Source organism: Trachurus japonicus, chromosome 20 (assembly GCF_045865225.1).
Source record: "Trachurus japonicus isolate A0001 chromosome 20, Traja_1.0".
In the NCBI taxonomy this organism is placed as follows: domain Eukaryota; kingdom Metazoa; phylum Chordata; class Actinopteri; order Carangiformes; family Carangidae; genus Trachurus; species Trachurus japonicus.
In genome coordinates this window covers 23,347,626-23,367,998 of record NC_140926.1, presented here as the reverse complement: position 1 = coordinate 23,367,998, position 20,373 = coordinate 23,347,626, and the positions used below count along the sequence as shown (strand labels likewise).

Sequence of the window (20,373 nt, the reverse complement as noted above, 5' to 3'; positions counted from 1 at the left end):
TGAACACTGTGTGACCTGTTTTTTTTTTTGTTTTTTTTCACTCCCTTTCTCTCCACATACCCACACACACTCACACACACTTATATTGAGGAATGTGGTTAAAAAGGCCCCAGCTTCCTGTGCTCCTCCTCTGTTAATCCTGGTGTTTGGATTAGTGTCTCATTCGAGGCTGCCAGGAGAGGGAGAGGCACACAGAGAGAGGGAGAGAGATGGATGAATTGGCTGCAGGTTGTGAGGATAAAAAGAGACACTTTGCAAGGTGCATATATATTTAAAAGGCAGTGAAGATGGAGAGAGAGGAGACACTTATAAGAGAGACAACAAGGACACAAGGTTGAAGAGAATGAAATGAGGTAGATGATGCACCTCTTAAACCTGTAGAAACTCCTTATTGGCCTTTTGGCGCCGAAAAACAAGCTGTGGGGCAATATGATAATTCATGTGGGGTGGTGTTTGAGTCCATCTGATAGATCTATGCCCAGTGTGCCCTCTCTTTTAGCTCTGTGTTTGGTCTCCACCAGCTCCCGAGGGAAATATCTGTCTGTTAAAGGGATACGCCAACATTTTTTTTCATGTCTTGCCTCACTCCTGAGTCCATGACAAGCAGATAGACACCATCCTTTCGACTGTGCGTGCAGTAACGAGGGAGAGCCCGTATCGCCCGTAATTAGCTTAGCTCAAACGCTGGAAGTGTATAGGTAGTGTTAGCCTGCCTCCACCTAAAGTCATCAGAGAAACTCTTCAGCAACTCTAATTGGAAACTGGCGGGCCGATCTTCGTCTCAGAGCTGACAAAACTCTCCGGTAAGGCATCTTGAACGGTCAAATGCCGGTAACGGGACCAGATCGGTCAAAACGGAGGGTTCAAGCAAAGACGCTTTATTTTGGTTCAAGCTAGCTACATCGAGGGTAGGTTAGCTTCCTATTTCAAAGTAAAAGCACTAATTCTATCATCATGGTTTTCTGTATGTAAAGGGCAACGGGTGTTTTATTTGTGAAAGTAACCGGAAGTAACCGAAAGGCTACTTTCTCGCCTAAAAATGTTTGAAATGTTGATAAAGTGATATATTTACAGAGTTTAGAGCTAAAATGAAATCAGCTTCTGACTGCTGATTTCGGTTCGGGTAGGAGGCAGGCTAACACTACCTATACACTTCCAGCGTTTGAGCTAAGCTAATTATGGGCGATACAGGCTCTATCTCCCTTGTTACTGCACGCACAGTCGAAAGGATGGTGTCTATCTGCTTGTCATGGACTCGGGAGTGAGGAAAGACATGTAAAAAAAATGTTGGCGTATCACTTTAAAGGTCCAGTGTGTAAAATTAAGGTAAAACCGCAATACAGTAGCGTTCAGATTCTAGATTGCAGTGCTCACTCACTCACTCGCTCGCACTCACTCACACTTGGCAAAGTGACGGTGGCCTCCGAGGACAAAAAAACGTGTTTACCACGACTGGGAGTATTTCAGGAGCATGGGGCGATGAGGTGAAGATCTAAACCAAATAATGTAAGTAATGGCAAACAAACACTGCATATCTCCAAAATCAGGCAGGTTTCCAGGATGCCAAGTAGCCTACTCATTTTAATGTAACAATTGCCGATGAGAACGGGTGTCAAAAAGGGAAAAAAAATCGATCACAGACTTTCATGATCGATTACCATGGCAACGAACGAAGCTTCGAAGCTTTGAAGCTTCGAATTTTTTGGGTCAGCCCTAGTTATATCTATACCTGTATATAAAAGAATAATTATAAGGCTACGAAACCCAAACACTTTTTACTTTATAGCGATTATACACTTATACACAAATATATTCATGGGTAGTATCAGATTTTGAAAATAAACCTTGCAAATTATATTATTCAGGTTTTGCCAATAAATCTTGCAAATTATTTTATTCAGATTTTGCCAATAAACCTTGTAAATTATTACACACTGGACCTTTAAGCTGCACTATGTTCACCAGCTGTCTGTTTGCTTTAGCTGTGTTTCTGAAATGACTACAAAGTTGTAGTTAATATACCCAAACTATAATCAAAAGATGTTGTAATGCTCCATAGACAGCATTGGGTAATGGATTTGGGTAATTCTCAGAGTTGGCAATAAATGATAAAACTCTGGGAGGAAATTTACTGTGACAACAAGAGCGAGTGAGCATCCCTTTGCCTCATGGTCAATAATAAAGTAAACAGAGTAGCCTAAATGATGCAAATAGTGAAAGAGACTTCTTCCTGTCCTCAGCAGCGACTCTGTTCTCTGAATGAAGCTGCAGTAACACTAACAAAACAGACCAATGACACCAAGCTCTAACTTTCAACAGATAGGTGAAGCCACCACTGTCACACACACAGGGTCTGGAGAGTGTAGACAGATTACAGGACAATGGCCCCCTGGGTACAGACATGTATCAGCCCCCCACCCCTCCTACACACCAGCAAGACACCTGCAAATTAAGAGTCTCTTTGTGGTGTTTAGCAGCTCTTTGTGGTCATCTCGAGTCTCTTTGTGAAAATTTTCTTTCCATATAAGCGTTTTGTCTTTTGTGCCCATCTGTCTCTTTTTGGTCATTTCGTGGCTGTCTGGTCCTTTATGTCTCCCAGAGGTCACAAGAAACCCTGACCCAGTCCCCAGCCTGTTAGGCCTCACTGGTCTGTCCTTCCTCAATTCATGTGAATTCAGACACAAGACAACCATGCACACTTATCCTAACTCTTGCATAACAACAAAGGAGCCTTAACATGAAGGCTAACTGTTAAACATGGTATAAACAGCAGCACCAGGTCTGCAGTGGAACACAGCACTCACAGATCACAGGCAGATGAAAAAACAGTTAAAAATTAATGAAAAAATAGGAAAACAAAATCTGTGTCGTACATGGAGGAGGTCTACCCAGACACCAGATCAACTTTTTCTGAGCTTTCATTTTCTAGTAGGGGAAACACTGAAGCTTTTGGTTCTCCAAAATATATGGTTTATTGTGGCCTGTCTGCTTTCACTTCCTCCACCAAATCACACCATCATCAACCACAATATCCAACATGTCACCGGTATGAAACCCACAGCGACCAAAAACAGTATACAGTAAAACAGCCAGTGATCCAGTAAAGGTAGATGTTTGTATTAAAGCTCCATACAGTATAAAGTTAAATGTCCAAGTGTAGTGTGATTATAAAACAGCTCTAGGTTCTATATTAATACTGTGAAAGTATCAAAACCTCAGTCACACAGCCTGTATTCAGAAACCGAGCATTAAAACCAGTTGTAACTTTGTGATGTCACAACAAAACAGTCACTGCTCCCAATCAAAAGAGGAGGCTTATCATTCAGATCTGATGTAATATACAGCACTAAATATAACCCTGTTCTAAATAGCATGGAGGTGAGGTAAATGAAGACCAGTTATTATGAATTTATGGTTTTCAATATTGAAACAGTTTTGCCCACAAGAAGTTTTAAAGTTATACTTTTAAATCTGAGGTCTTACCAGTACTGAATCCACAGCAACTGTATTATCTTTGATGTAAAATGAGCTCTGGGATTCAGACTTGCTTTTCAGTACAACATTCATTCATTCTTTGTTTATTTCATCCTGGGCAGTCACCTCTCCACCCATGACATTCATCTTAAAATACCTTACTTAATAATACTTTGCACCCAACCCCAGAGTAACACCAATGTTCCTACCTGACGTGAAGATACATTATCTAATGTATACATACACTGTTAGAAAAATACTGTTTCTTAGTGCGAGCTTAAACAAATCACATGCAAATACAGCAGTGTTTATTGCCCATGTCACTGCTACATCTGGTTGCACAATCCACACATTCAAACAGTCTACAGTATTTACAATAGCCTCTAGTTTGTGTGTCTTTCATTCAGTGTGTGAGAGGGAAATGTGTGAGAGTGCACGAGGTGTGTCACAACAAAAACTCCTGGTAGAACCGGTGATGCAGGAAACGTAAAAAAAAACAATATACAGTAGAAAAGCAGAAAGAGGGACATAGAGGAGTGGCCACCGTGAAGGAGGGTGGTCAGCGCCGAGCAGAAAAGGTGGGAGGGGGTCAGAGAGCAGGTCAGCCCCCACTGCTCATATTCCTGTCTTGTGTTTCATGATATAGTCTTTGTAGAAAGTTGCTCATCTTCGGTTAAGGCTGGCTGGAACCAGTCTTCCTTCTTTACTCTTCCAGGGAACGATGTTATCAGCACTAAATATCACACAGAAATAAAAACCTGCCCCAGTGAACTAGATTTAGTAATAAAGGAAGTGAAACTTCACTTCCACTTCAAGAGCTCTCTGAGTTTTAAAGACTCCTTCTGATCCCTGCACCGGCATGTAAATAGAGCTAAACTGACTAATGTCTGAGATATTTTACACCTATGTGGAGATAAAAATAACATATACTTAGTTAACATTTTTGTTACAGTGTATTAATATCTCTTGGTCTTATTAGAAGCTACAGGGTACTGCTGGGGAGAGAGGAGGAAGGGTCCTACCAGACTCAAACCAGGTTTTGATTAGTGCCTTCAACCTCTAGACCACAGGACAGGTCAAGCAGAACATAAAACATGAATTTGCACAATATCTTCAAATTTAAAAGGTATATGATGGTTGATAAAATACAATAGTCGCATGGGGAGATGATAGACAATTATACATTTACTAAATTCTTAAGTAAAAGCTGTCTGTTTTTCCTCAGGGCTTTTAAAGGCTCCTCAGCCTCCTGTGGAGTTCATTGTAAACAAGTCTCTGTTTGGATCCATGTCCCTCTCCAAACAGTGTGTGTGCACCCTGTTTACTTCTCTCCACCTAAAACATAACAACCAGCCTGTAAAGCTGTATGAAGGTCTCACTGTTATCATGACATCATGTCCTCTCACATGATGAATCTCAGTCCAGTGTTGCTGCTCTTTTTGATCAACTCCTGAGCTAATGTTCCCCTGGGCCCAGTTGTTCAAAAGGTGTCATCTGGATCAAAATGATCCAGATTTTGAAAACCTCTTCCACTATCCAGGATCAAGTAATCTGTTTTAGGCCTACTTTTATCCCAGTTGTTCAAAGCAAAATTGGATTGGATCAGTCTGATCCTGATCCAAACTTTTCAAGATCACCAAATCCAGATAATGAGTTCTCTAAATGTGTATCACGCTGAAGGCTGATAGATAAAAATCAGAAGAGCAGCATGGGGTCACTCAAAGTGTGCTGATTGGGGTCTTTTAAACAGCCAGACCTTATCTGACCCACAACAAATTAATAAATACTGTAATATAATAATTCATTAATAACACATGGATATTTTTCGATTTCAAATTCGAACTTCAAAATTCAACATACAAATTTCAGTTCTCATTTAATTATCCAATAGTTGGGGGAAAGTTTTTTATAATAATGAAAAGTTAACTTTATTTACTTTAACACTAAAATTTTAAAATCAGCTGCAAAATATCAATGTATTTAAACAACATTATAGATGTTTCTTATTTGACCAATTTGAATTGAATTTAAATGACATTTTGTTTCTGGTTCCCCCCTGAATCCACCAAACTGCTGGGATCAGAATAATCCCGTTTTTGGGGATCAAAGTTATCCCGATCCTACTAAAAAGTTTTGAACAACACAAACTGAGGGTTTGATCCAGATTGGATTACATGATCTAATCCGATCACAGTATCCGTTTTTTAGTTTTGAACAACCCATTTTCAAGATTTGATCCAATCCATTATCTAAAATCCGATCAGATTTCCTTTTGAACAACTGGGCCCAGGGGATCAATAACCTGTTTGGGTTCAGATCCTCTCAAACATCTGTCTGCAGCTGTTGCTGCTGGCAGTGAAGCACACAGGCTGAGTGACTCTGCAGAGTCTCTGTGGCTCCAGAGAGACTCTGAAAAGAACAATCATTAATGCAGGCATTGTGTGTGTGTGTGTGTGTGTGTGTGTGTGTGTGTGTGTGTGTGTGTGTGTGTGCGTGCGTGCGTGTGCGTGTGTGTATTATGCCCATCCCAGTGAGCACTCACATTAATTGGGTACAGTGTGGACCATCACCCCACCACTCTTCATCACTCGCCAGCCAGGTGGCAGGCTGTTGAGTCTACACACACACACACACACACACACACACACACACGTATACACATACATACACACACACTTTCTCACATTGTAATCATCCTTTTACCTTCCTGACTCATCAGTGATCGATCACAGTCTTGAAAATGATTCATCTGAAGTTAGATAAAAAAAATTAAATTCATTTATAGAGAAGTATGAATGTCTAAAATTGTCATAAATGAAGTCTCTGTCTGACAAAGAAAGGTTAGTTATGGAGCTCATGTTTCCAATTTCTGACTAAATCTGTAAACTCCAGACTCCAGAAAGTCTGGACCAGGAAACAAATCATATAAAACCTTAACAGTTACATCTGCAAACAATCTCAAATATCTCCTGTGGAGGAGTTTGGCATTTGCATCCTGACACTTTTACACTCTGAAGAATTCAAAGCATTTTTACTATCGTTGCCATTTTTACAACAAATCCGCAAAGAAACTGATTCTGTCCTGTTTGTGATGAAGCTCAAAGTAACCGTGGGTTTTACAAACACTGGTTGCACAGATCACATACAAACATTTGGATGGATTGTTAATTTAAATGTGTAGTTTCATGTTTATAAAAGAACATTGGCAGTGTGTTGCATACTGACTGACTGAGCTGTCTGAAGCGTTGACACTGTTTTTCTCATGTGGTATCGGCTGTTTAATCAACTCTCTGTTTTTTCAGCCAATCCACTATCAATTATCCTCAGTATCAATGAATCTCTCAAATATTTTGTCCATATTCACTCTCTTTCAGAAGCTGCACCCATTCAATATTTGTTATTTTATGATAATTTGAATGATGAAACTTGTTGCTAATCAATTTTCAGCTAATTGTTTCAGCTCCGATTGGTGTTTGGATGCTTTGCAACAGGACCATTAAAAACTTAAAGGGGAACTATAAGTCCGCTCGCTTTTCTGCTGTTTTGGTTACGCTCCTCTCGCCCATGTGCATCTGTTTACAACGAAGCCGGCGAAAAATCAATAAATGGAGCAGTGGATAACATTATATAACATATACGATGTTACGACGTGTGTGTTTGTGTAGTCTTGACTGTCATGAACAAAAGATTCCGGGTTACGAAGCGCGTTTGTGTCGCAGTGTGCAGGTGAAGACAGAGAGCCTCCGTTGTCACTCGGAACAAGTCACAAGTCATGTAGTTAACTATCACAATTACTCCAGAGCTTTTTAATTAAGGTAAAAATGTAGCATAGCCACGGGAGAAATCCTGCATAGTTCCTCTTTAACTGCTTCATTGATATCAAAATATCAGTTTTTTTGCAGGAGCATGGGGCTGCACACACATACACACACATACACACACACACACACACACACACACACAGAAGCAGTGTGGGAACTGGAGAACTCTGTATGATCCAATAGCAGTAGGAGCATGAATTCCCTTCTCTTGTACACACACACTCTCTCAGACAGCTGACAGCAGCTCTGCAGTGTTGCATCCACTGACCTGAGCCCGCGGAGGCTGAGGGAAGCCCACCATCACCATCATCTTCATCATCATCATCTTCACGTCTTCACTGTCTCTCTCCGTCACAAAACACTGTCACTCAAGACAAAAACTGATCTGCTCTCCTCCTTGTCTCTCTCTCTTAAAGTCTTCTCACACACACACACACACACTCTCTCTCTCTCTCTCCCCGCTCTTTGCAGCACACACACATACAGTACACACTCACACACATACACACTCACACACGCACACGTGCACGGAGTTCCTCGCAGACTGACTGGGAGGCTGGGAGCCGAGTGCAGCAGCAGCCCGGCCAGAGAGGAGGAAGACTCGGCCGGGGGCGGGACGCAGCGGGGAGGGAGGACACGCTATTGGTCTGAGAGGGATGCAGGAGCATGAACACAGCCAATGAGAAGAGGAGGGGGGGAAGAGGAGGGGAGGGGGTCGAGGCACCTGTCTGTGTTAAAGGGGCAACATCAGGTTTTCATGAGCCAGTGTCTCTTATCAGTCCAGACCTGCAACTGAGTGAATTCACTGGTTAGACATGAAATTTCACTGTTATATGAAACTTTAAGAAGCAATAAACAAAATTATCCTTTAAAAAAAAGACTATTATTAGTTAAGCTACAGTTAAAGGGAAACTATGCAAGTCTGGTCGCTGTTTTGCTAACCCTCCGCCTGGCCATGTGCATTTGTTTACAACAAAGCTGGCAAAAAATCAATCCGTGGAACGATGGATAATGTTATAGAACATATCGTGTATATTTGTGCAGTCTTAACTATCACAATAAAGGTAAAAAATGTAGCATAGCCACAGGAGAAATCCTGATTAGTTCCTGCAGAACTCCGTCTGAACAGCACAGTACAACACTATGAGATTTAGATGTTAACCACTGAGAATGGCTGTGGTTCAATTCAGTTGAACTGGAAAATCATTTGATTAAATCACTGAAGCTTCACACATGATGACATGATGACTCCAAACATTCATGTCAATCATTGTGTTTGGGAAACAAACCTGTTGTTAAATGAGTCGATCAGGTGGTGAGTTTAGACAGGGAGCAGGGAGAAGCAGCAGCTCTCTGATCAGTGGGTGGTGGGTCGTGCCAGACTATGTCTTGGCCGGGAGCGGACTGCTTCCTGGCTTTTGGAAAGTCTTTAACAAAAAGTGCAACAACACCAGTGATGGGAGTTAACGGCCCTATTTTCAGTAATGACTACTCAAAAAAAGTTATTGTTCAGGTTTAAGTGTCTGTATTTTGTGCACTGTCGCTAGAGCTTTGTTTTCTGTTGTTCCTGTTGCATCTGCTTTGCAAGAAAAAGTTTAATAAAAACATGTCTGAAAAAATTAATTCCAAAGTAAATAGTAAAAAAAAGAAAGAAAAGTTATTGTTTCCCCCGTTATAATGCCATTACTGACAATAAAATGCTCTGTTACTTGACTCAAGAAGTCCCGTCACAAAATAATACTGTCCGTTAAAGTGTAGGTTACATATACACTTTTTTCCATCAACTAGACGGAAAAACGCTGTTCATCTTCGTCTTTAACAACAGCAACTGATTCCAACACCTCACGGGAGGAAAGTGAGAGTTCCTGCCACCGAGGGAGGAGTCTCTGTTCATCTACAGCACAGCCAGGCTGCTGGCTCCACCTTCATTATAAGAGGACTGATATGAGAGTGATACTGAGCCTCATGTCTCACTTTTGGCAAAGACAGGAAACAAGCATATTTCTAGAAAATATAAACTGTTCCCTCCTCAGTCAGTTCATTTCCAGATTGCTCTCTCCATTAATTTGTTAATCGTTTCATCTGCCAAATGATATAAAATAGTGAGGAAATTGCCTTCACAACTTCCTGAAGCACAAGGTGACACCTACACTACTAAAAAAAAAATCACATGGTTTGTCCACCCAGCAGTTCTAGAGCCAAAGAGGAGGAAGTCCTTGTTATCAAGAACCTTAATCCTCCTCAAACACCTGATCATTTGATCAGCTTGAGACCAAATCCACCTGATTCAAGTGACACCACTACAGGAAGTCCCACCCAGGAACATGTGAGGTTATGACCTTTTAAAAAGTGGGTGTATCAGTATCAGGTTGATGACACACACCTGTTCAGTTTGGGTGTTGGGCATTGTGTTAGGAAACTGGCTGAACTAGAGTTCTGCGTGTGTGTGTGTGTGTGTGTGTGTGTGTGTGTGTGTGTGTGTGTGTGTGTGTGTGTGGGGCCTGAGCAGCTCCCGCCCTGAGACAAGGAGGCCAACATGACTCATTGTTGACATTCCACTGAAGGACCAACACAGTCAGACTCCCTCCTACATGTGAGCATTGTGGCACACACACACAGGCATGCGCACACACACACACACAGCTTTCACGACACTGAAACATTTCTCTCTGGTGTCTGTTATGTGTCATTCCCTAAAATCCCTTCACTCCTGCAGTCCATAGATACATTTACCCTCCTCTTCATAATTTGATTCCTATAATTAATAAACAATCCCCTAAAATTAATTAATCATGTCCTCACATTAGTTGATTTGCCCCCTGCTGCCTCATGTGCATCCATCCAAAGCCAGACTGAACTCTGACCTGCAGTAAGGTGGTCCAAGTCGTCCAATAAGATCCAGGAAAGAAGAGAATGGACATTATTGTCCCACAACTGTATTTGGCTTTTGTCTCACTAGAAAAAACCCAACAAAACAATGAAGTCGCACACAAGTTCAAACATCAGTGGCAAAGCATTTGGTACAAAGAGTCTTTTATATCTTTTTTCTGACCAGATATACAGTAGCCTTAGCCTATAAAGTGGGTTTAAAGTCTCAGTTCGTGAGCAAAATAAACTGTGTATGTTTAATTGAACCAATAAGTTTTTGCTGTTATCACAGACAACAGGCTCCTCAGCAGAAGTTCAGTCTAAGCTTCCTGGTCCTGACACCGAACCACCTTTCACCAACAGGCCAACTTTCCATAAGACATGTAAACCACTTAGCAGACTCATGAAACCTGCATGAATGACCACAGGGAACCTCCATTACTGCTGAGTGTTCATGAGTGTAAGTGCAGATTGTGGCACAGGGTTCATGCCACTTGGACATTAATGGGAATCAGTGGCTCCCTGGAAGCAAGTAATATACAGCATGGTTAACATTGACATGGACCTGTCAGTCTTAAAGGGATAGTTCAACATTTTGGCAAATTGGCCCATCGACATAATCCCTGTAGTTTTAGGAGTAGGTAAGGTTCGTTACCTTTAATTGTCGGTGCAAGCTATTTTTAGAACGGTGGAGCAGAGCCGCAAGCTGCTCAGATCTATGCTCTGCGTTTTGGAGTTGTTGGATTGTGTATTTGATGAGCTTGATGAGGGAAACCAAGAAATCCCATGAGCCTCCGTAGTGTAGCTCTGAGCAGCTTGCGGCTCTGCTCCACCGTTCTAAAAACAGCTTGCACCGACAATTAAAGGTAACAAACCTACTGCTAAGACTATAGGGATTATGCCAATTTTCCCAAAAGTTGAACTATTCCTTTAAATCTTTGTTTTCAGTCATCAGCTCACTGCTCCTGTTAGTCAACGTTTCATCCTGCGAGAATGGTTTTCTGTGTGAAATACTAAAATGTTGCAAATTGCTGACCTATCACTGCCATTTGGACGTTTCTGTTGGACTCTGGTGGAAAACACAATAAAGCACTGAGTTTAGGAAACACTTACTGTATTTCTAGACCTGAATTATCTTTATAAACTGATGCGCCACATGAGCTGCAGACTGGAGAGCTGACAGCACAGGAAAGAAAACATCACAGCACCATGTGAAATATTTCAGCATCTGGGAAACACTCCAGAGTCTCTGAGTGATTTTGTTAATAGATACAAAACAACAGTTTTAAACTTCTCTCAAAGTTTAAAAGTAGGCTACAAGGAAAAAACCCATTGAAAATAAATGCATTATGAGCATAACAAAATAAACAAGATTGTATTGGACAGAAAACAATAAAAGCATGGACATAAGCACATTATTTATAATGTAGATGATGATTGAAGACGCAGTTAAAAGTTTAACTCCTGAACACAACTTGGCCGTTTCCTGCTCCTGATCAATACGGTGTGTCAGCTCGTCTTTGTAATGCTGCTCATTACAGGCCATCAGCTCCACCATCATCATCCTGAGCTGACATCTTAATGATTGTTCCTGCTGATCTCACAGAGCTCAGACCATTACAAAACGCTCAGCTTTGTCCACTGTTTGTTTTGCAGATGAAAACTGGACTTTCCCACACATAGGAAGGAATTAAATCATCCACTTTATCTCCAAAATGTTGTAGCCATATTGTAATTTGTGGAAATCAGAGCCTCGTCTCTCCAGAACAATGAACTGAGGTCATTTCCGTTGAACACAAACAGGTTTTCCAGGTTGAACGTGCAGCGTTGTGTCAGTGCAGCAGAGGACAGCGTCACTGTGACTCAGAGAAAACACTGATTCAGGATCATCATGCAGAGACCTGAACCCCCTCAAGCTGACTGATGGATGAGCCCAGGGTCCCGGCTCTGATTCAAACTGATGGCTACTTCGCTTTACTGTAAATGTCCGTTCTCTGCAGACACAATGTGACGCTGCCTCCTACTGGTCAGCTCTGACTACTGCACCCACCACTCACTGAATGGTTTCACACAGAGAAGTCTGTTTCATCATGTGCTGGGGATGTGCAGCTCTCACACACCACAGATTACAGCTTTTAGTCTTATTCCCTCAATAAAACCTGCTAAAAACTGATAAAGTTGGCCTACTGGACCTCGGTTGTCATGGTTACCACAAAAAACACAAGATCAAAAGTGGTGTATCTAAGTTTCCTGTGTGGTTACATGTTAGCTTATGTTTTTGGACAAAAAAAAAAAAAGATTGGTTGCATTAAGTCCTTTTACGTTAGATGATATTTGTGTCATGGTTGCCACAGTAACAGCAGTGTTAGTTGAAAGCTCCTGAATAAAAGGAAACAACACACGCTGTGTTATAGCTATTTGTCTACTACAACCTCCTATGACTTCCTGTCTCACATGTAAATGTAACAGGTCATAATAACCAATAATATTATCCACAGACGACCTGTGGGCTGGTTCTAAGATGATTAATGTTCAGTTGAAATATAATGAAACATCCCATTCAAGTTCTGAATACACAAGAGTAACAGATCCAGCCTTTTAATTTTGCTCCCTCACATCTTCCATGAAGCTGGCTGAGCTGAGGTTTGCAGGGGTCAATGTAGAAATCTTACAGAAAAGAATGTAAAATAAAGGATGATGGAAGAAAAAAGATGATCATGTTTCCATATGATTTCCATATGATTTGTTGTTTTCCGTTTAAGTTGTAAATTGTTAAATAAATTCAACATTGAAATGCTGTGTCTGTCGACCAACACACAGTTCATTTAACTTCAACTTTATAATCTCACCTCATCCGTTCACCGCTTGAAAGTGAGAGACTCAAATGAGTGGCACACTCACTCTCTCCACACAGATGACAGGTGGAGATAACCTTTGCCCCAAAACCACAGACACTTAAATGATCTCAAGAATTCAAAACAGGACGAGTATTCGAGGAAGTTAAGGTCAATCAGCCTTGAATTTCCAGTTCTGGGGAGTGTCACCGTCTCAGAGGGAAGGAGGAGGATAGAGAAGAAGGGAAAAGGTTTTCTATCTGAATGAAAACTTTTCCTCCTGACATGGAAAAGCACAAATAAAATAGCAACATAATCTAAAGTGTGCAGACATATAAACGTCTTGACAGGTTCCAGTGTCATTTCCATCCTCTGTTAAACTAAACACTGTGTGACCTTGAGCTGTGGAGAGTTTATATGTTTCATCACTTTCCTGTTGTGTAAAAACTTCTGCATCTCTGCTGTCTGAAGTTATTTCAACACAACACAACACAACACAACACAACACAACACAACACAACACAACACAACCTGTTTCAGACACTTCCCAGTGCAGTTACTGGTTTTCAGTATCAGTCATATCTCCAGCATCAACCAAACACATCATGTGTGGAAACATCTGTCGCCTGTTGTCCACAACATGACACAGTTTGTTGAACGCAGCCTGACATCATCCTGCAGCATGTGACCGCCTGTTGGCAACGCGCTTCCTCTTTCTCGTGTTGTAAACGTGTGTATTCCTGAGTGTGTGTGTGTGTGTGTGTGTGTGTGTGTGTGTGTGTGTGTGTGTGTGAGAGAGAGAGGTCAGGTAGCACATGCCTGGTTTCTAGCCGACGTTAAGACTCCTCTGGTATCTTCATCTCTATCAGTGATTGGAATCAGCAGATGCTCAACAACATTACTCTGAACAATTTACCAGCCAAACCTGTGGCACAACAGCAGCCTGTGTGTGTGTGTGTGTGTGTGTCTGTGTGTGTGTCAGTGTGTGCACGTGTCTGTGTGTCCAATTTGCAGAGACATTCACGGCATTCAGAGGACACTCCCTAATTTAACGTTATAAGCGGCAGGAGGAAGCTCATGTCACGGCTCAATTCACAATCAACTTCTGTTGCACTGACAAACAAACACACAAACAAACACACAAACCAAACCCAATCAGAAAAAAAATGTTGTATGTACCTGTTGTTTGAAAAGTGTTTTTCTGAATTTCTTTTTCATCATTGTGGTGTTACAGTACCAATATCTGTCAAAAATATGATTTATTTGTATATTTTTCAGTATTCAAAGTCTTGGAGGCCTTTTGAATATGTGTCTCTTGTTCATCACACACACACTCACTGTTAGTTTCAAACCACACCTCTCATGATATGATCCATAAGAAGATTTTGGTTTGAAGAACCAAAAGTCATCTCAGTGTAGTTTTACATCTTGTCTCTCAGGCCTCAGTGTCAGCCAATCAGAGGAGAGTATAGCCTCTGATCATCTCTTCTGATTAGCTGCTAAAAATAGAGCAGATTTCAGATAGAACACTCAGAGAAACCAAATTGTGCCAGTGTTGGTCAGTGGGCGGGGCTCAGTGGCTTTGTTGTGACATCACAAAGTTACAGGAAGTTCCGACAGCTCGATTTAAAGAGGAACCATGCAAGATATTTAGCTTAACTATGCTACATTTTTACCTCAATTAAACAGCTTCGGGGTAGTTGTGATGATTAAATACATGACTTGTAACTTGTTATGGGAAGAATGAAGCCTCTCTGTCTTCCACCTATAGCGTCTCTTGGCTGAAAACCAACCTTGTAAGATCAGAGCCTCCAACCAGGTGTCCCAGCGTCACGACACAAACACACCCCGTAACCCGTAACCTCTTGTTTATGACAGATAAAACTACACAAATATACACATCATATTATCATAAATGATAAATAGTTCCCCTTTAAGGCTCAGTTTCTGAATACAGGCTGTGTGCTGACTGAGGCCTTGATACTTTCACAGTATTAATATAGAACCTAGAGCTGCTTTATCATCACAACATGGCAATCTTCAGTATAAATGGGTCTATAAATAAGACAGTGATCTGGACAGCCTGTTGCTCACTACATGGTTCATGTCAACAGCAATAACTGTTACCTCAACTGTCTCGTTTGATGATTACCGACCATAAAACACACTATATTACTAATATAGGACGATTCCAGGGATTTGCATAGCACACCTGGGTCTACAGTCATGTGCACGTCCAGCCGTTGCAGTTCAGTCATGTTTGCTGGTTTCCAGGAGATTCTGGATTATATCAGATCGTCTGCTGTCTGACGCCTGTAGCAACAATAAACCAGCTGCTCTGGTAAAGACAGGGACAGACTGAGACAGATCCTTGACCCTTAAAAAGTGCACTTATGGTGGAGTATTAGACTCTTAACTCTGTATAACACACATAATGATATTAGCAGCATTTAAACACTTTCAATGTGAATGTATTTAAGACAGAAAAAAAGAGATAAAACGTGTGTGATGTGACTGCAGCCTCTTCAGACCCTGACATGATGAGGACGAGTGGAGATGAATGGAGTGGTGCTTGTCTGTGGGCAGTGTGAGGCCTACAGCGTGTTACCCAGAGTTAATTTAACACGACACACAGCTGCAGTGAGGATCAAACCCGTGACCTTTCGGTTACACAGTAATCTCTTTAACTCTGAGACACAATGTCACATCAGGTTTATGGACACGGACAGAAAGAAGGATTCATTTGGTTTCCTCACATTCAGCAGCGATCTGACATGTCTCTTCAGTGCTGAGCTTTGTTTTCTCTCTCCCACTTTCTACCAATCAGCTGTGGGGTTGTGTATTTGCTGGTGGTGCAGCTGATCTGTGATTCCAATGACTTTAAGGTGTTTTCTATGAAATTCAAGGACTGAGAATCAGCATGTTCTGACTAGGACGACAGGTAACAGAGACGCCACAGGAAACTCCTTGTTTGGGAAACACAGGTGAGGTTGTCTTCAGACGACTGTATACAGACAGAGGTATGTGGACACATCAGGGTCAGGGGTGTGAGAAGAAATGGTTTTACCACCAGTGTTGGGCATGTTACTTTTAAAAAGTGATTAGTTATAGTTACTAGTTACTTTCCTTTTAAAAGTAACTGAATTACTGCATTATAAAACTAACTAATTACCAGAAAAAGTAACTATTGCATTGCTTGTTTATAAAATGCTCAAATATGTCAAATTACTTGAACTTGCCCTCCTAACCCCCTGTTTATATGGAACTAACCAACTCACTCAGTATTCTAGGGCCGTTGTATAGGGGAGAAAGGTGATGATAACTCTAGGGGCCCAGCACCCAGTAGGGCCCACAAAAAAACCCCAGTAGTCTAATCTTTGTATGACTGATTTATTCTGCGTAAGACCCTGACTAATACTCATAGTAATGCTGCATTAGCATCAAAACAAAGTAGGCTAAATAAAAAATGATAATACATATGTAGTCGAAGAAAAAAAAAACTGGATAAGTTAGGGGGCAGGGGCCCACTTTAGTATTCTTTCAGGGGGCCCAGAATTGCTAGCTACGGCCCTGCGCAGGACTAGTTGATGGACTAAAAAAAACGTATGGGTGTATCATTTTGTGACGGGACTTCTTGAGTCTAATAACGGTGCAATTTATTGTCAGTAACGGTAACAGCATTGTAACAGGGGAAACAGTAACTTTTATGATTACTTGTTACTGAAGTGGCTGAGTACTGAGTAGCGCCGTTAGTAATACTGTTTGTCATCACTGTTTACCAGCCTGCTCTGGAAGGACTCGACCGGCCTGAAGTCAAGCCCATCCTACCGGATCTTATCACCCACTATCAGGGCTGGACCTCAGGCCAAAGGTTCATCTTCACAGAGGAGAAACCGGCAGAGTCACACACCTCTGATCAGGGAGCAGATCTTTTTTTCAGTTTAAGTTTGTATTTGTATTTTTGAGGACTAAAGTTTTTCATTAATCACCTGTGGAGCAGATGATAGTCGAGGCATTTCTCTGTAGACACTATTGATTAAAGGCTGCACCTCTCCCACCGCGCCCACTGCCCCCTGACTTCTCCTTTCTCTATCTGAGTGTGTGTATGTGTGTTTACAATTGTGTGTTTGGTATAAAACCACAGACACACCCACAAAGTCAATTAAGCACTCCTCCTGTATGCTGTCCACTGTGTTTGCTGGAAGAGCTATTACATGAATAAGCAATCACACACACACACACACACACACACACACACACACAGAGTATGTCACTGTAGTCAACCTTGTCCTTCTGGCTTCATGACAAAAAGACTACATTACAAAAAGATAACACAAACAGTGGAATACCCATCAATAAAAAAAAAAGGAATTTCCTCACCCTCTTCTTTCAGACCTGGTGTCTACACTTCCTGTTCACCTCCACATTACAACCAGGCTGCGGCCTACAGGCTGTGTCTTCAGCTCAGACATCCTGCAGCATTGCCACACAAGCAGAGGGACTTTCTGCAGACCGACACACCAAGGTCATAAAACTCAACCGAGTCAGAACCTCTCAAGTCTGAAGAGGCTGTTAACATTTCTGTTGCGCAGTTAAGAACTAGAACAAATGACCACAAAACGACCTCAAAAAGGCAAGAAAAGGAGACCGCACACATCAGCTCCCGTATGTGCAGATTTATTAGCACATCAATAGTAACGTTTCGAGCTCATTGCTCTTCATCAGACCTCAAACGACCTCAGTAATTATTACCAACCAGAGGCTCAAACTGACCACAGATCAACATCCCATACCAACCTGTAAATGTGTGTTAGGCTTCACAGGCAGAGGAACATTAATTGTTGAAGTTGAAGCTAGGACTGTCTGCAAAAATATCAGTTTGCAGCCACGTTCACACCACGACATCTGTTTCAGTTTGATGCTACTGATTTCTATCTGGAAAACAAATGCATCACTTACACCCATAATACATACATGTGTTAACCACAAGATGACTCATTCATTGTGGTAAAGTGGTAATCTGCAAAAAAAAGGGCTCCTCTAACATTTAAATGAAATAAACAAAGTGCAAAAGGTTTCTTCAAACTAGGGTGTCTCCTCCTGTGTCCTCTTATGTCCACAGACGATGATGAGATAAGATAAGGACGTCAAGTATTATTTTCTGGGCGGAAACTCTGGGTGACGTGTTGTAGCATGGCTCCTTTAGAGATGTAGTTACACAAACGATCAGTGAAGGTAAACATGAGGACAGAACCTGACTGTGACCTGGAGCTGCTCCTGTGTCAGCTGCTGCAGTCGAACATCTATGTTGTCCATGTTAAGACAGCACATCATCCACCTGTTGCCTCAGATTGACACCTACCTAACTAACTGTGCACTGACTGTAGCTATATGTCATGTATTCAGTGCTTACCATGAGGAGCCAGTCATTGAAGGGGGAAGTATTCAAGACTCAAGTGTGAGGAGCAGTGATAGGAATAACAGGGTTCCTACACATTTGAAATTTCAAAATTGTTTTCATTATTCTGAATTTGAATGCCATTATGTCACCAAATAATTTCCAGGGGATTGTAGGTACAATAGTGCATACAAAATAATTAACCCAAATGACTTCACGTAAGACCAAACCCTGTATAAGTATTAAGATATATTTCCCTACAATAGCTTCCATTTTCCACACTTTTCCAGACCTTGAAAATGTATAAAATCAAATTCCATACTTTACCCATTCTCTCCATATAGGAACCCTGGAATAACAGCGCTACTTTTTTCAAAAACAATTATAAAAAAAGTTATTGTTTCCCTCATTATAACGCTGTTACCATTACTGACAATAAAATGCGCTGTTACTTGACTCAAGAAGTCCCATCACAAAATAATACACCCATTGAAGGGAAAGTTCAACATTTTGGCAAATTTGCCAATAGCCATAATCCCTATAGTCATAGCAGTAGGTTCATTAGTTTTAATTATCGGTGCATGTTGTTTTGAGATCAGTGGAGCAGAAACGCGAGCTGCTTAGTGAACACAATGGAGGTGAATAGTACAGGTCCCCTGTCCTCATCAAACTCATCAAATACACAATCCAACACTTTTTTTCAGTCCATCAACTGGTCAGAAAAAAGCTGTTTATCTGTAACCAACCTACTGGTGAGTTGGTTGGTTCCAGATAAATGGGAGGTTAGGCGGGCGGGTCGAAGTAATTTGACATATTTTAGCATTTTATTTTTAAAAATGTAATGCAATAGTTACTTTTTCTTGTAATTAGTTACTTTTATAATGTAGTAATTCAGTTACTAACTCGGTTACTTTTGGGGGATAGTAACTAGTAGCCAAACGTATACTTTTTAACAGTAGCCTATTGTGCTCAACACTGATGAGAAGCACCAAGTTTCCATGAACTGATCCAGGGACAGCTACTGTGTGTAAACCGCAGCCAGCAGAACTGAGGCTGCAGCAGCTTCAGGTCCAGGTTCACAGGGGCTGCTGATGTTGCGGTGTGTTGTTGTGCAGAAGCTGTGGTGGACTGGCTGATTTTTTAAATAGGAAGTGGTTTTTATTGTAAGTGTGATTGCAGCCTAGCCAGGAACGAGAAAAGGGAAGAGAGGCGCAGTGAACCAGCAGCAGCTCCTCAGTACCGGTCTGACCCGTTCTCATCCGGACCTGCCCGGTGAGGTCCACATCATCACCCACGAAACACATGGCTGCCCTCTCCCCACTGCAATCCAGCGCACATCAACAACACACACACACACACACACACACACACACACACACACACCGGGGGATGCTCTGACCACTGCAGAGGACGGATGTCTTCACATGCAGCGACAGTATCCCCACGTCCGCCGCTGCCGCATCACCAATCAGCACCAACTTCACGGTAAATGACCACTAATTAGTAATTAGACAACTGTGCTGCCGCGAGACAAACTTAATCAAGAAACACGTGAGGACAAACCTGCCGTGAAACACACACACACACACACACACACACACACACACACACACACACACACACACACACACACACACACACACACACACACACACACACACACACACACACACACACACACACACACACACACAGGAGCGTCGTCCTTACCTCCTGATGTGAAGTGAAGTGACAGCAGCTGCTGGTTGGAGTGAGAGGCGGCGCACTGAGCACAGACCTAAAGCACCAGAGGACACGGAGCTGAGACACAGGGACTCACCACAGGAAGTCAACTCAACGGACTTTCACAATAAAACTCACCAGCAGCAGGAGCGCAAACCAGCAAAAGTCAGAATGGATGGATGGATGGATGGATGGATGGAAGAAAGAAAGAAAGAAAGAAAGAAAGAAAGAAAGAAAGAAAGACTTTATCCGAAGG

At 41.8% G+C, this 20,373-nt stretch overlaps 1 protein-coding gene across 2 annotated transcripts in view; it reads right to left on the bottom strand.

Moving 5' to 3' along the window:
- pld1b (phospholipase D1b) overlaps positions 1–20,174 on the bottom strand; it is a 51,695-nt gene extending 31,521 nt beyond the window's left edge. Inside the window, exon 1 of one of the 2 annotated variants that reach the window (XM_085762738.1) lies at positions 20,106–20,174. The gene's annotated coding sequence lies outside the window, so the exon portion shown is untranslated. Of the gene's footprint in view, positions 1–7,563; positions 7,897–20,105 lie in introns of those variants that run through there. The other variant, XM_085762739.1, reaches the window with a different exon arrangement.
- Between the last annotated feature and the right edge of the window lie 199 nt (positions 20,175–20,373).